Below are 18,060 nucleotides of genomic sequence, written 5' to 3' on the forward strand. Positions count from 1 at the left end.
TAAATTCTCATTGGTGTATATATCCGCCCGCAAGGAATGTTGAAGCAGAAATGACCTGCCGATAGACGACACAGTCCATGCCACTTCTGCAGTGAACACAAGTAAACAGTCGACGTAGTCTTGCGTGAGTTTGTTTACAACGCAACAGCTGATTTCGGCAGACTTGTCTTCCGGGTTTAGAGTATTTCTCGGATTTATTTGCGAAGAGTTTCAACCTCAACATTAACATTAACAAGCAGTATATCATTGCACTAGTGTTCTCTAGCGCTTTCGGATGCTTTTAAGAAAACTACATGACTGTTTTAAAAAATCATACTTGCTTCAATATCCCTATCGATACGAATTAAGACTTTTTTATCACATTCCAACGTACATGCCTCTTCGTGTACTATCATTTGCCGAGAAACTCGTATCGATATTTGGAAACGTTCACGAGATAAAAGGGGTTTTCCGTGACTCATCATGTATATTCAAAACAGAGATGAATGGGGGAAATCATTCTGGCGACGATACGGATCGCAGATGGGGAAATCCAGTGATACTCCACTTTGTTAAAGGGAAGATCGTTGTGGCTCGATGCCTGGGGCTGATCAGCAGTTCGCATGTCATGAGCGTCCACGCCTTAGAACGTTCACTTTTACGAACCCCAACGACTTTGACAAAGCGTAGGTTGTTGTCATCTCGGATCTGGGAACGCCTATCTCGGAAATACTGCAGGTGATCGGTTGCTGAACGTTAGTAACTATGCAAAGTCGACGGAGGACGGTGAGACGACAAGTAGGCAACATGATGTTTAACGTCAGGGCTTCGCCATAGAATGTCTGACGACAGAGCCCAATGCTGGGGCAGGCAAAAGTTTTTCGGAACCCTCCGTTCAGCGCACATTGTTGACCACGAGGGACCACAGCGGACGACCCATGCGTGTTACAGTGTTGACGCAACGACGACTGCATTGACATGGGATCATCAAGACTGAACAATGAATCAGTGGAAACCTGTCGACAGGTCGAGTAAGCTGGCCGCTGTGGCCGAGCGGTTCTAGGCGCTTCAGTCCGGAACCACGCTGCTGCTACAGTCGCAGGTTCTAATCGTGCCTCGGGCATGGATCTGTGTGATGTCCTTAGGTTAGTTAGGTTTAAGTAGTTCTAAGCCTTAGGGGACTGATGACCTCAGAAATTAAGTCCCATAGTGCTTAGAGCCAATTCAACCATTTGGTCGAGTAAATCTGGTATTTTCTTACGTCAGATCTATGGTCGTGTCCAGAAATGCCGTCATCAAGGCGAACCACTGATTGAAACATGCATCGCACCACGGACGGAGGCCGGTGTGGGCAGCATTAATTCTTTGGGACACATGCATCTGACCTTCCATCGGACCTGTGGTAGTAATCTATGCACCAGAATTCCTGTGGTTTACGTGAACATTATTTCGAGCCACTTGCAACCATTCATACTTAATTTATGACCGATGTGGCATATTCCAGCAGGATAACTGCCCGTGTCGCAAGACGAGAACCGTGCTACAGTGTTTTTAGGATTATGATAGTTAAATGACGTTGATGGCCATCAAATTCGCCTGATCGCGACGCGATGGAACACATCTGGGACGCTGTAGTGCGCCAGCTCCGAGCCCACAATCACTGGCCCGGAATTTATGGGAACTATGTGACGTGTTTAAGCCGTCGGCATACGGACCGTGCATCCGAACGTTGAGCGTGCCGAGTTTCTGACGTCATAGCGTGGAATAGCACGTTCGGGAGTCTTTCTGAACGTGCAGAGCAATACCTGGCGTGTCAGATATTCTGAGCGTGCGTCTGAGCGTTGACCAATGAGATGGCACAACGCCACCTACGTCATACACACGCCGTCTCCCTTCAGTACAGAGCTGTGAGGCTCTCCATATCGGCATTCGTTTCAAACCTATATGTATATATGCCGTTTCTGAGCACCAGTAAATTGAGAACCACTGGAAAACCCGTTGTTAGTTGTGTGATTCGTTCCAATAAATAATGAGAAACAATACATTCGTGGCAAAAGAATTATTGTAACTTGCGTATTATGAGAGTAGACTATTTGAAGGCAGTGACACACTGAAGATCCACCCAAAACACAATTTTCTTGGTACAATTTGTTATAATTAAATTTCAATTAGTAAGTTATCTACAATTAACGTTTTTAGCAACGGGTAACACAATATGGCTAAGAAGAATGAGCGCCTTGTTGGTTAAGTGTAATGAGTAGCGTCTCTCTTCAGTACTGAGTTTTTGTAGGGGCGGTGGTTCGCGTCTTAACACTTCCAAAAATTTTTTCCTAACGTTCGCGTTTTTATTTGGTACTGATACTTTATTATTAGTTTGATGTAAGTATATGTTATAATATATGATGTTATGTAAATATAAGCTCACCTTTTTTGAGGGGTGACTTTGTTCGATTGGCTTAATCTACAGGACAGCTTGCGCTACTTGTATAAAGATATTTTGCTCCTTTTTCTTTTACGCTTCGTAATTCACACGTTGCAAAGATTCTGCTACTGGGTAGGAACAGTGATCAAGTAAGACTGACCTTGGGGTTTTACTAAAATGTGGGAATGATGAAATAATGTTTACCTTATGCGGAGAAGTATTCCAAATTTGTATCGCAATTTTTGTAATGGAACTTTTATAAGCCTGTGTAGTTATTGACTGGACATGGTACTTTCCTTTTCGTGAACGATGAAGGAAATGTGCATTTTAATAGGGCTAACGTGGGAATTTTACGCGCGCCCGTTGAGTAAACAGTGTGATTTACGAACTAGAAACATCCCTCAACTGCCGCAGGAGTGCGTTGCGATCGCGTATACCACGTTGGGGCCCACGTACCGTATGCACAAGTCGCATCGTTCCTGAGCGTTCAGCAGCACGTTGAACTTGGCACGCTCAACGTTGACGTTCGACAGCACGGTCCGTGTGCCGACGGCTTTTTGGGACATCTCGTGCCGCATACCTCGGGAAACCTACCAAGGACTTGTCGGATACATACAATGCAGAAAGCCCGCTACATCGACTTCCAAAGCTGGGCCAACTCGCTAATGAGCAGGAGGTGATAATGTTTCGGATTATCAGTGCACATCGGTGCCCATTGCGAAATGTGATAAAAATGGTTCGCTGGTTTAGCTATTTCGGTATCATCGCAGATGAACTGCAAGATGCACATGCTCTCATATATGTTTTAGCCAACACGCAAAAAACATTTTAATAGCGGGGCGTGTTCAATGTGTTCTGAAACTAGTAACGAAATCGACGCTCTAACTTTTGATTTCGTTGTATTAATGGTGTTCTGTGTTATAGGACTAAGAGAAAAAGGGAACATTGGAGATGGTACCTGCCTTGCAACGTCCCATCTGGAAAATTAATCACCGCTGCGCTTGGTTTTCTTAAAGCAGACGGGAACGCAGCTGCAGACGCCGCTGCCCTTTGTGCCCGCCTGGCCTTGTGGCTGGGTCGGATCACCCACGTCTCCCGTTGAGCTCCGCTTGAGGCCTCCCAGATGTTCCTGCTTTTGAGGGGGACACACACTCGCCCCGCCCAAATCTTCCACCCGTCTACTGGCGACTGTTACGAGGATGTCACACGAAACACTTGGGGCGTTACTTGGAAATACTAGTGTGTGGTAGATCTAAATAAAGCCTCGAACGCAGTAGAGGAGGTAAACAACTGGCAACTTTCACTCTCTGTTCTTCCTATTTCCCTAATATTATCAGTTTTAAAAAATGCATAACACTTTGCTGCCTGCAATAATGTTTTTTTCTACAATTTTCTGTTCTGAACTATCATCAACGGCAGAACAGAAACCGGCAAAAAAATAAAATACTTTATTGCAGACAGCACAGCGTTATCTATTAAAAAAAAAAAAGAAAGAAAAAAACTTGTACATGCTGTTTGCCATCGTATTAGCAAGATGTTCAGTTTACTATTATCATCTTGTGTATACAGTAAAACGATTTCCGCTGAGAATCTCTGTCGTTTGGACAACTCGAACCTGCTGATATTGTCACTCAAGTTTCGGCATTTCCGTGTCGTTCTCTGCGGATGATGTTCTATACATGTAGAAGTCACATCTACAGAAAATCGTAGCGAAATATAGAGTATACAGATTGGCAGAAGACTCGTAACAAAATTATAACGTAGTGCCTAGAAACGGAAACGAATGCTCCTCTTACTGTAGGACTAACTACACAAATAGTGATCCACTATTAGAAACATCACGTAGCAGAAAACATTATAGAGTATCGTTCGGAGTAATTTAGAGTGAGACGAAAATATAAAACTATTGTTAAGTAAGGGGAAATTCGGTGTAAGAACTCTAAGCGAGTATAAATCACGTACGGTGAAAGTAGCTTATAAAATTCACCTTTGACCGATTCACGAGTACTGTTCGTCATTCTGGAACGGTCAGCAAGAAGAACTGATAAAGCGCAGAGAGGAAATAAAAACAAGAAAAAGTGTGTTTCGTCAAGGAGCGTTTAGAATGCTCGATATTCAAATGATTAAACCAATTGTTTCCTCTGTTTCATTTATTCTTATTTCTCAAAATACGCCTGTGACAGCAGAACCTACCTTTTGAGCATCGGCTGTAAGTTTAGACGCTCTGACAGCATATACAAATTTGTAAAGTGGTGACATTCTAACGTCAAAGGGCTTTGAAGAGCAATTGAACAAAATGGAGAATCTTTTCAAAACTAAATCCAGGGTAACAGAATGTAGTTGAATTCAGTCAGGCGATGCTGACGAAATTACACAAGGAAACATAGGAAATTTATTTTGCTGTTTGGGCAGCATAACAACTGAAGACGACCAATGTACAGGGTGGTTCTATTTAAACTTTCGCTACTTGTACCAGTGTAGAATGAAAACTACTCGTATTTACCGTATGTGTAACCAACTTTATATGTTAGTGCGCTGCAGGACTTGCGTTATTAGGCGCCGGTATTGGTACGGCGACGTATGTTTGAAACAAGCATCAGTCTTCATTAGAGTTGCAGATACTGCAAGATGAGGAGTGCGTTACTCCTAAAGCTGTTTCATTAAAACTGCAAAGAAGCTACAACTTCCAGGCTGCCATGGATGCAGATGGTCGTTACATTGAGTAAAGTTTGTAAATTGGTACGTAAACATCATACGCAGTTAACAGATTAACCTTTCATGTGAAAATTGAAATTTGTTTCTTTCCACAGTGTATTTCTTACTTCTCTTCTGCCTGTGTGTAAAAATGTTTGCACAAAGTTTCAGTGTCCTACGATCACTCGTTTTTCATGGGGGCCCTCTCAAGTAGCGAAAGTTTTATTATAGCCACCCTGTATATAAAATGGATATGGGAAGTGGCACAAAAAGTATTTCTGAAAGAGAGGAATTTGTTAACACCGAATATAAATTTAAGTGTTAGGAAGTCTGCTCTGAAGGTGTTGGTCTTGAGCCTTGTACCGAAGTTAAAAAAATAGTTCAAATGCCTCTGAGCACTATGGGACTTAACATTTGAGGTCATCAGTCCCCTAGAACTTAGAACTACTTAAACCTAGGCCGGCCGAAGTGGCCGAGCGGTTCTAGGCGCACAAGTCTGGAACTGGGTGACCGCTACGGTCGCAGGTTCGAATCCTGCCTCGGGCATGGATGTGCGTACTGTCCTTAGGTTAGTTAGGTTTAAGTAGTTATAAGTTCTAGGGGACTGATGACCTCGGCAGTTAAGTCCCATAGTGCTCAGAGCCATTTGAACCTTAAACCTAACTAAACTAAAAACATCACACACATCCATGCTCGAGGCAGGATTCGAACCTGCGACCGGAGCAGTCATGCGGTTCCAGACTGAAGTGCCTAGAACCGCTCGGCCACACCGGCCGGCTGTACCGAAGTGGTAGAGTCCAGAGAAGAAGAGAACTGAAGCTTGTGAAATGTGGTATTACAGAAGAATGAAGAAGATGGATGTATAGAATGTACTAAATCGATTTGCGAGGAAAAAACTTTTATAGCACAACGTGAATAAAGACGGGATCCCTTGATGAGACACATTCTGAGGCATCAAGGAGTCGTTAATACGCTAATGCAGGGAAGTGCGGGTGGATAAAATTTTACAGAAATACCGAGGCTCTAATACAGTAAGAAATGGCTGTAGGTTGCAGCAGTTATTCAGACATGAAGAGGCTTTCATAGGGTAGCCTAGCGCGGGGATTTGCATCAAACTAGTCTTCAGACTGAAGACCACGCAACCACAGTTTTAAAATATATGAATATCAGATCTAAAAGCGTATGTGATCTGTAAAATTTGAAACCCTCATAATGATCATCTAAATTGTTAACCAAAAATTAGGAATAAACGTGTTGTGAGATTAGATAAATGGTTCAGGCTTCACTTTGGGGACATTTCATTGTAAATATTTTTGGCATGTAAGGCGTTGAAGTATTCTCTTGGGAGACAGGATTCTGTATGAGATGTCGATGAGTGGTCAGATTTCAGCGGTGTGGATGTAAATGTTGTATGTTGTTGTATGTTAACCGGGGACCTAGAAACGGTGGAGAGGGTCCATTCCCGCCGCAGCAGCAGTGGTCCGCAACCCCACGACTACCCCTCCGCCACCCTTTACGGAACCCAGGGTTGTTGTGCAGTTCGGCTCCCGGTGGATCCCCCTGAGGGAACGTCTCACACCAGACGAGTGTAACCCCTATGTTTGCGTGGTAGAGTAATGGTGGTGTACGTGGAGAACTTGTTTGCGCAGCAATCGCCGACATAGTGTAGATGAGGCGGAACAAGGGGAACCAGCCCGCATTCGCCGAGGCAGATGGAAAACCGGCTAAAAACCATCCACAGACTGGCCGGCTCACCGGACCTCGACACAAGTCCGTCGGGCGGATTCGTGCCGGGGACCAGGCGCTCCTTCCCGCTCCGGAAAACCGTTCGTTAGACCGATCAGCTAACGGGCCGGGCGGATGTAAATGTACTGAATACGAGCATGACTGTACACTCATAATATTCCCGCCTGCCGTATGATACTGTTTCGTGCTTGATTAGGAAAAACAAACGAGTGCATTCCGCTTACTCTCGTTACAATCGATGTGTCGCTGACACCCTTCACATCGAAACAAATGTGACCACATTCGATCAGCAGCGGTAGAGTACGTATTCCACAGCTCGATCTTTTGCATATCTGAAACTGCACTGTGCAACGGAATCAAAGGATAACTTTTTCGAGGTCCCTTGATTGTCTTCTGTTACTACGTGGAAGTTTGAAATTTGGCTCAAAGTGCCTACAAGCTTCCTCTGTAGGACAGTACCAGCATAGCGCCTGCGACCTCACCCTCGGGGTCGACGACGTTTCAAACAGCAAGACATCGACACATACTGAAAAAAAGGCCAGAGCTCAGAAGTCCATGCGATGTGTAACGTGGGTACATAATATCACGTATGCACCGAATTTCACCACAATTCTCCAAACGCCACCGTGATCTTGGAACACGATAGACACCCCCTCTTACTCTCATTTCACCCCATCTTTTGACGCCTCTGCGATGGGGCTCAGAACCGCGCCGCCCAGCGCTGAAGTCATGCGATTTTCTTATGGGTGGTCGCGGAAAAAATTTCAGATGCACCACCGCTCAGAAACGACACGAAAAGGCGTCCGGGGGTGGCATAAAGGGCGCCAGTGAAACCACCCTTCTCTTGGGGCGTTCATTCCGTAACATTTCGCGGTCGAAACCGATATTTCTCAATGCGATGAGCAACAGGACGACGTTCTTGACAACCTCTGAAGCTGCTGACACCCGGGGACGTTACAGCCTCTCTCCGTGGGTGTGAAGGTACAAACATCAAAGGCCGGCCGCGGTGGTCTAGCGGTTCTAGGCGCTCAGTCCGGAACCGCGCGACTGCTACGGCCGCAGGTTCGAATCCTGCCTCGGGCATGGACGTGTGTGATGTCCTTAGGTTAGTCAGGTTTAAGTAGTTCTAAGTTCTAGGGGACTGATGACCACAGATGTTAAGTCCCATAGCGCTCAGAGCCATTTGAACCATTTGAACACATCAAAAAAAGTTTTTCATCGCTCCAATTCCCAGAACTCCTGTAGACAGACGTTGACTGTGGATATTGTATCACAGATACAGTCCCTTTCACTGTTCAGATATGTCACTGAACCCCCCCCCCCCCCCCCAAAATGTAAGCAATCGTGCATGAGCAGTGCCTATTAGACAGAGAGCGTCCGACAGTCGATCAGTTCCAGTCATTCCAGCAGGAAGGAGGTACATGGCTCGTGTTGTCTGTAGTTAAACCATGTCGAGACGGTGAATACCGCGGTTAGATCGTGTCTGAATGGTTACTTTGTGTCAGGAAGGGCTCTCAACAAGGGAAGTGTCCAGGCGTCTCGGAGTGAACCAGAGCGATGTTGTTCGGATATGGAGGAGATACAGAGAGACAGGAACTGTCGATGACATGCCTCGCTCAGGCCGCCCAAGGGCAACTACTGCAGTGGATAGCCACAGCACGTCGCGTTACGACCCAAACGGTGCGCAATACGCTGCATGATGAGCAACTTCACTCCCGACGTCCATGGTGAGGCCCATCTTTGCAACCACGACACCATGCAGAGTGGTACAGATGGGCCCAACAACATGCCATATGGACCGCTCAGGATTGACATCACATTCTGTTCACCGATGAGAGTCGCATATGCCTTCAACCAGACAATCGTCGGTGACGTGTTTGGAGACCACCCGGTCAGGCTCAACGCCTTAGACACGATGTCCAGCGAGTGCAACAAGGTGGAGGTTCCCTGGTTTTAGGGTGGCATTATGTGGGGCCGACGTACGCCGCTGGTGGCTATGGAAGGCGCCGTAACGGCTGTGCGATCCGACCGACAGTGCAACCAAATGGTTCAAATGGCTCTGAGCACTATGGGACTCAACTGCTGTGGTCATAAGTCCCCTAGAACTTAGAACTACTTAAACCTAACTAACCTAAGGACAGCCACAACACCCAGCCATCACGAGGCAGAGAAAATCCCTGACCCCGCCGGGAATCGAACCCGGGAACCCGGGCGTGGAAAGCGAGAACGCTACCGCACGACCACGAGATGCGGGCCACTGCAACCATATCGGCTGCATATTGGCCGGGCATACGTCTTCATGGACGACAATTCGCGCACCCATCGTGCACATCTTGTGCATCATATCGCTCAACTAGAGTGGCCAGCATGTTCTCCAGCCTTGAACCCTATCGAACATGCCTGGGATAGATTGAAAAGAGCTGTTTATGGACGACGTGACCCACCAACCACTGTGAGGGATCTACGCCGAATCGCCGTTGAGAAGTGGGACAATCTGGACCAAGAGTGCCTTGATGAACTTGTCGATAATATGCCATGACGAATACAGGCATGCATCAGTGCAAGAGGAAGTGCTACTGGGTATTAGAGGTACCGGTGTGTACAGCAATCTGGACCACCGCCTCTGGAGGTCTCGCTGTATGGTGGTACAACAAGCAGTGTGTGGTTTTCATGAGCTATAAAAAGGGCGGAAATGACGTTTATGTTGATCTCTATTCCAACTCTCTCTACGGTTCCGGATCTCTCGGAACCGAGGTGATGCAAAACTTTCTTTTGATGTGTGAATAAGGAGTGCCTGCAACCAACCTTTCTGCGGCCTAAACATGTTTTCCTACACCTGGAGTTATCGTCTGGGGTGCCATTTCGTACGACAGCAGAAGCACTCTCGCGGTTATCCCAAGCACCCTAACTGAAAATTTGTACGTCAATTTGGTGATTCGACCTGTTGTGCTGCCATTCGTGAACAGTATTCCAAGGGCTAGTTTTCAATGGGATAACGCTCGCCCAAATACCGCTGTTGTAACTCAGCATGGTCTACAGTGCGTCGACATGTTGCCTTGGCTTACTCAATCGCCAGATCTGTCTCCAATCGAGCACATATGGGACATCACCGGACGACAACTCCAGCGTCATCCACAAGCAGCAGTAACCGTCTGTGTGTTGACAGACCAAGTGCAACAGGCATGGAACTCCATTCCACAATGTGACATCCTGCACCTATTCAACACAATGCATACATTTTTGCATGTTTGCATTCAATATTATGGCGGTTACACTGGATGTTAATGTACCAACATTTTACATTTGCAGTGGCTTATCTCGTGCTTACGTTACACTGTGATGTTGCCAAGGTAATCACTTAAATATGTTACCTGGACAAGTGTTTTCCCGAAATTTCATTACTCTACGTTAATTTTTTCCTGGTGCTGAATTTATTTTTCCGAAGTGTATTTGGAAACAGTTTCGTACTGCTTAAACTTACCTCTACATTTTATCTTCGATTTTTTGCATATATTGGGTGTCCCATTTATCTTGAGCACCCTAAATATCTGTTTGTCCAGATGCAAATCACAAAATGTTTCAAGAAAATGTTCTTTAGCCGTCAGGGGGACATCAGGCAGCATGACTGCCTTCGTTGTAGCTTTGTTTTTACAAAGATATGAAAACCAGTATGATTTTTTTAAATGGCACCCTGTATCTTTTATTCGGTAATTCATTTCCTCTATTAAAGACCTATTCAAAAATGTATCACAGTGTACCATTCACTGAAACACAACGGTATTAATTACATAACACAACATTGACGTTGACGCTCACAGCGCTTAGTCCAGGTATTCGGGGTAATGGAACACATCCACGTGCTGACGATGACAGGGAACAGATGTAAACATAAGTAGAATGCACACCCGTCATTACGTCAACCATCGTCAGTGGAAGAGTTGCTTGAGTAGAATGTACACCAACGAAGAGAAGGTAGAAATGCTACTCATCTATGTGGAATGAAAGTTAGCAGATCAGTAATTGCAATACTATTTTCTTATGTACGGGTACATTTAGTACAGTAGTTTAGTCCGTTTGAATCCTGTTATGTAGAGCAGACATATAGTAAAGGCTGTCCTTCCTACAAACTGCATCGACATAACGTTTCTTTTATTGTTGTCGTTGTTGAAGGTAGGCGAAATGCTACGCAGGCAGCGGAACTGTACAGAGGGCGATATCCTGACAAGAACCCAGCATCCCGACCCATGTTTTCTCATCTTGTTGCGACGCATCAGGAAACGGGAAGTTTCAACCCACGACAACGCAATCGTCGTAGCACTCGCACAGACAAAGCTGCCGAAGTTACTGATCTCTCTTCCGTTGCTATGAATCCACATGTGCGCACACGACAGCTTGAACACGAGATTGGCATTCCTAAAAACAGTGTGCATCGTATTCTTATACGTCACCGGTTCCATCCTTACTACGTACACCTATATCAAGAATTGCATGGGAATGATTTCCAGAATCGTGTACAGTTCTGTCAGTGGGCACAGCAGCAAATCCTCGCCAACTTGAACTTCTTCTCCAATGTTCTATTTACCGATGAATGTTCCTTCTCAAACAAAGGATAGGTAAATACAAGGAACATGCGTTACTGGTCCAGCGACAACCCACAATGGCTTAAGCAGGTGGAACATCAGCGTCGGTGGAGAGTTAACGTCTGGTGTGGGATGCTTGGTACTAAAATTATTGGCCCTTCTTTCATCAATGGTAGTCTAAATGGCACAGAGTATGCCAACTTCCTCAGACGAATTCTTCCTCCTCTTCTGGACGAAGTGCCGCTAAGAACCAGAATGCTTATGTGGTATCAATACGGTGGATGCCCAGCACATAATGCTTTGCGTGCAAATCGTGTTCTGAACCGAAGGTATCCTGCCAGATGGATTGGCCGAGGAGGAACAGTTACTTGGCCTGTTAGGTCTCCTGATTTTAATCCTCTGGACTTTTTTCTTTGGGGATGCATTAAAGACGTTGTCTCTCGCGATATTCCAACAACTCCAGAGGACGTATCGTGTTTGCTTTTAATTCTCTTCAGCAGGCAACACTGGAAGCAGTAAATAATTCTGTCATTCAACGACTGCACCAGTGTATAGCTGTCCAGGGTCACTACTTTGAGGACATTTGAATTTTCTACTCCTGGGCAATGGTACAGGAGAGTCAAAGTCAATTTTGTGTTATGTTATCACTTAGTTTTCATTTGTTTTCTGACAACTCTAGCAAGTGGACGAGTTTCTGATCCCGGGCTCGAAGTCAGTGGTGTGTTATGTAATTAATAACGTTGTGCTGGAGTGAATGGTACACTGTGATACATTTTTGAATAGGTCTTTAGGAGAGAAAATAAAGTACCGAATAAAAAATACAGGGTGCCATTTGAAAAAGTCATACCGCTGTTCATATCCTTGTAAGAAACAAAGCTACAACGAAGCTGATTGAGGTCCCCCTGACTACTAAAGAACATTTGCTTGAAACGTTTTGGAATTTGCATCTCGACAAAGAGTTATTTTGGGTGGTCAAGATAAATGGGATACCCTGTATATGCCAGTTCTCCGCAGTCCTTTGTTACTGCTCTACGTCCTAGGGTTTACCTTCTACACTGGTGAGCCAATACATTACGACTACCGGCATACATCGTGATGGTCCTCCATGAAATGCAATACAGCAGCAATTCTGCGTGGCATGGATTGGACAAGCCATGGGAGGTTTCCGGAGGTACGTGGCTCCAAATGTTTACGCATAGGTCACGCAATTCTCAAACAGAGCTGCCTTGAATCAAAACCGCCACAAACAATGCTCCGCAGAAGAAGCTGCTAGAAGCAATGCAGCCAGCTACCATATTTTTATTACCGAAACAGCCTCCAGAATCGTTTCACAAGCGTGATCCACCACAGACTGATATTACCACTCTTAAGTCCACAGACAGGCATCAGAGGTATCGTCCTGGACAATGGGATCACCAATGTCATTCTTTTCCTCAATTAATGAAATACGTGAGGTTCTGTGATGGTCGAGATACCGACCATCAGCCGAGGACAATGGCAATAAGTCAATCAGAAAGAGAAGAATAAGAGTTTTCATGGTATGTTTCTCTAATCTTTAACTCTAAAAATATAGATTTCTTGATAAAGGGTCAGGCTGCTAATACGTGCTGTCTTGGAGACACAGTGAAGCGAAAGTTGGTGTACTTTTCTTCGATCAGCACCGCGGAAGACCAGGATCGCCATGTGAAGGCTGGATGTGACATTTTACAGGACAACAAGACTGAGACAAGTAACGAAAGAGTCCAGAACAGTTAGTAACATAAATCCGCAAAAGCACGTGAAAGAAAGACTCTTAGTTATATTTAACACAATCTTTACGTATTGTTACCGTTTTGAGGACCAAAAATCTCCTAGTAGAACAAGTATTGTACAGGCAGAGATCCTATGAAAAGTTGGCACTGTTCGTGCACCAGTGGCATTTTTCTATGCCCGCCACATCTTTTTACGTAAATTAGAATACTACGGTGTCATTAAGTTTGTTGTAAAATAAATCAAATCATATCTCGCAAACAGGAAACCGCGCAAGTACGAAATGCAGTGACTTAAGCTATCGATCGTCATCAGACTGGGAAGTAATTTCGTGTGGTATCCCAGAAGGGTCTATCTTAGATCCATTGCTTCTACTTGTGGCTTCTTAATGACTTCTCGTCATTACATTGCCAGATGAAAAATTTGTTTCGTTTGAAGACGATGCAAATACTGTATCAAATAGCAAGCCGAGCATAGTTTTAGAAAGGGCTGCTAATGACATTTTCCATGGACATTTATAAATGGTATATAGCCAAATCACTGTCATCAAACTTTGATTCAATACGTGCAGTTCAAAAAATATAAGGTGTTTCCACGCAGCATATGTGTAAAGTATGAAAAAGCGCCTATAGAAGAGGCCAACAGTGTTAAATTCCTGGCATTACAACTTGATAACAAATTCAGTTGAGAGGAGCATATCAAGGGACTGCTGAAACACCTAAACAAATTCTTATTTGCAATGCGAACGTTACCAGACGTAAGTGACATAAAAATAAAAAGCTGGCACAGTTTGCTTACTTACATTCCATAACGTTCCATGGTATTATATTTTTGGATAACTCTAAAAGCCAAAGAAAGTTTTCGGAGTCCAAAAGCATTATTTGCAGGTGAATTCACGAACATGTTGTTGAAACCTGTTCAAGGAACTGGGATTACCAGCTACCACTTCTCAGCATACTATCTAAAGACGCCTACTTTAGTTTAAAGATGGGTCCACTACTCAGGAACAGATATTTTCAATAACTTTCCAGCATCAACAATATGTTTACTTCTAGCTAAAGTTTAATTTAAGTGGAGCCTGAAAGACATAAATGCGACCAAGTCCTTCTACTCCATTGCCGAATTTCCGAATAAAGCCAGTTGATGTGCTATTCGTATGTATGTATGTATGTATGTATGTATCTAATTATTATTATTATTATTATTATTATTATTATTATTATTACTAGTACCGTATCTCCTTATTAATACCAGATAATGTAATAAGAATCTGACATGTTCCACATCCTCGAGGGTCTTCTCAAGAGGAATCAATGGAACGAAGAGTTCATCCAGTTTAATCTAACCTAATCTAAGATCAGCAAGGCAGTAGACTAGGTCGGTGCGTTGTAGCTTGAATTCAGGGAGGTGTTAGTTACAGTTCGGCACTGGCGCCTAATGAATAAAATACCATCTTACGGAATATCGGACCAGTTTTTTGATTGGATGGAACTCTTCCTACAAGATAGGCCTCAACACCTATCGCTGGGGAGTGTTATTGGGCCGTTGCTGTTCACGACGTACTCTTATACATAATTTATTTGCTGGAGAGCGTCGAAAACTCCGACAGGCTTATGTCGTCGGCATCGAAGTCGCAACGCCAGAAAATTGTAACGAAATGCCGAAAGATTTGCAGGGATAGCTGCACGGTACCCGGTGTCCACCGTCAGCATAAATAAATGCAACATAAATCGACGGAAAGAGTCATTATTGTTTGCTTACAAGGTTTGAAATGGATCACTGGAAACTACCACAGTCAAAATACCTACAATTATGGATCTGGAGAGGTTTAAAGCAATAGTAAAACTTGTCGCACGAAAAGCAGATGCCTTAGATTCACCCAAGGATTCCTAAGGCAACCCTTTATCGACCAACGCATATTCCTCGCCAGTCAGAAACCCCAAATAGACAGGAGTAACAGAAATGATCCAAAACGTCCTTCATCAGTGGTTCGTTCAGTAAGCTCGAAACTGCCGCTGACAGCTACGAATGTAACAGTTCATCTGTACAACTCTATGCATCTGATATCCGATGATATGCTACCCAGAAATTCTCACCAGCTGATGTCGTTTTACTAAGTGATCTGATCAGCATTTGTGCAATGCTGTTCCACTTACCTCACTTTATTTAGGGCAAAGAAACGGATTTTCAAGATCATTCTCTACTTCCTCTACTTAGCTACAGTGAACAAGTAGATCAATACAGAAAAGCTACAAAACAAAATAAAATTCCACGTAAAGATATTAAGGACTTGATGAAAATTAGACTGGAAATATCAACTCTCGTGCAGAAATTACTTGAGTTGGACGACCCTCAGGATGGAACTGAGCCCGAGACACTTAAAAGAGCCGTACTGCAAATCCTTCTGCCAGTATCGTTATAGCGGCAAATGAAGGGATGGTTGTGATGGTTTTCCAGTCTTTGGTGCTCCGACTTCTCCACGGAGATGTAGGTTAACTTCATGTAATAGCAGATCACAACCCGTTGCGAAAACCCAATTTACGTAATTTAAAAAAACAGATATTGTTCAAACAGTTTCACACACAGAGGTAAAGTGTTCTTAATCTGTTAATGATTTTTCATTACTCTTTTCTAAATACTTTAATCGTTTATCTAAATTTATATTTTACTTTATACATGAATGAATAAAAATGTTTCACACAGTTTACACTCGCTCGTAAGAAGCTAATAAACTGGAGACACAACAGCGGATTTCCGGAAAAATATCATCCATACAATTCCGAAGGCAGCAATGGCAGATAAGTACGAGAATTATCGCACAATCAGCTTAACAGCTCCTGCAACAAAGCTGCTGACAAGAATAACATATTGAAGAGTGGTGAAGAAAAATGGAGATCTTTTACGTGATGAACAGTTGGTTTTAAAAAGCTATGGGCGCAACAGAGGTAGTTCTGACGTTGCTTTTGATAATGGAAGCAATACTTGAGAATGATCAAGACACCTTCGTAGCATTTGTCGCCCTACAAAAAGCAATGTAAAATGGTGCAAAATGTCCGAAATTCTCAGATAAATTGGTATCAGCTGTAGGGTCAAACGAGTAATGCATAATATGTATAGGAATGAAGAAGGAACAGTAACAGTGCCAGACCAAGAACGAAGCACTTGGATTAAAAAGGCTATAGGACAAAGATACAGCCTTTCTCTACTGCTGATCAATCTGTACGTCGAAGACCCAATTACGGAAATGAAAGAAAAGTTCGGGATCAGGATTAAAATTCAGGAGAGGAAGGATATCAATGATAAGTTTCGTTGATGACATTCTTATTCCCAGTTAAAACGACAAAAATTATGATGGGCTGTGTGATGTCACCGCCAGACACCACACTTGCTAGGTGTCTGGCGCGGTCCGCTAGTATACGTCGGACCCGCGTGTCGCCACTGTCAGTGACTGCAGACCGAGCGCCGCCACACGGCAGGTCTTGTCTAGAGAGACTCCCTAGCACTCGCCCCAGTTGTACAGCCGACTTTGCTAGCGACGGTTCACTGTCTACATACGCTCTCATTTGCAGAGACGACAGTTTAGCATAGCCTTCAGCTACGTCATTTCCTACGTCCTAGCAAGGCGCCATATTCAGTTACTATGAATGTATTCTGAACAGATATTGTGAATCATTTACCATCAAGAGCGACGTTCATCATAAAGGATTAAAGTTAAGTATCAAACTAATTACGTCCGCTTTCTGAATTCTAATTCCTTGTCATGTTCCAGACCTCACGTCTGTATAGTTCTTCCCCCCTCACGCCAGCCTGCGTGAGCTAAAACGTGTGCATTTCGGCCTCCACTAGTAACACGGTGTTGGCTCTTCTAACAACACAAAAGGTTGAACAGCCTAAATGAGTAGATGACTTTCATTGAGAGTAGACCGGAAAAAGACAAAGGTAATTGGATGTAGCAGATATGGAATTTGTGATGAAGTTATCAAAATTGGTACCACGAAGTAGACGAAGTGAAGGAGTACTTTTACTTTGGAAGCAAAACAACACATGACGAACGAAGTAAGAAGGACATAAAAAGCAAACCAGTACAAGCAAAGAGTGTCACAAGAAATGTACTAGTATCAAACATTGGCCTTAATTTGAGGAAAAAAATTCTGACAATGTACGTTTGGAACACAGTACGGTACGGTAGTGATTTATGGACTATGGGAAAACCGGGACAGAAGAGGACCGAAGCGTTTGAGATGTGGTGCTCCAGAAGAATGTTCAGACTTATGTGGGCTGAGATAGTAAGGAATATGTAGGAGGTTTCCCGCAGAATCGGCGAAGTTAACATGTGTTAAGACATAAGGGAACCAGAGGAAGTTTAAAAACTGTAGAGGAAAACAGAGGTTGGAAAAATCCAACAAATACATGGTCCAGTCGCATTAAAGTGACGTCAGTATGCACTAACCATTCACAGACTGCAGGTATCAGCACTAGCAACGTCGGGTATACGGTATAAAGCATGTCGTAGTGACGCGGAAATAGTGAAGTCGTTGCGGAAACGGAGCGATTTATCTGACGTCCAAAACTACATGATCATTGGTTTTTGGGCCAAGGGTGGAAGCATTTCTGAAGTGGGTAAGTTAGAAAACTGCTTGCGTGCCACAGATGTTTAATTATACAGTACATGGTAAAATGGCGCTTTCCAAAATAGACGTCGGGCCAACTGCAGTGCACCTCGAACAATAGATGACGGACGAACGACGGCTGCGGAGATGTGTGCAGGCGAAAACACGTGCAACTGTTACCAACTGATCGCTCAGCTGAACCGAGGGGCTACCAACCCCGTCACCTCAAAGACAGTTCAGAGAAAATTGCTACGTATGGATTTCCACAGCAGGTGCCTGT

Source organism: Schistocerca cancellata, chromosome 1 (genome assembly GCF_023864275.1).
Source record: "Schistocerca cancellata isolate TAMUIC-IGC-003103 chromosome 1, iqSchCanc2.1, whole genome shotgun sequence".
Classification (NCBI taxonomy): domain Eukaryota; kingdom Metazoa; phylum Arthropoda; class Insecta; order Orthoptera; family Acrididae; genus Schistocerca; species Schistocerca cancellata.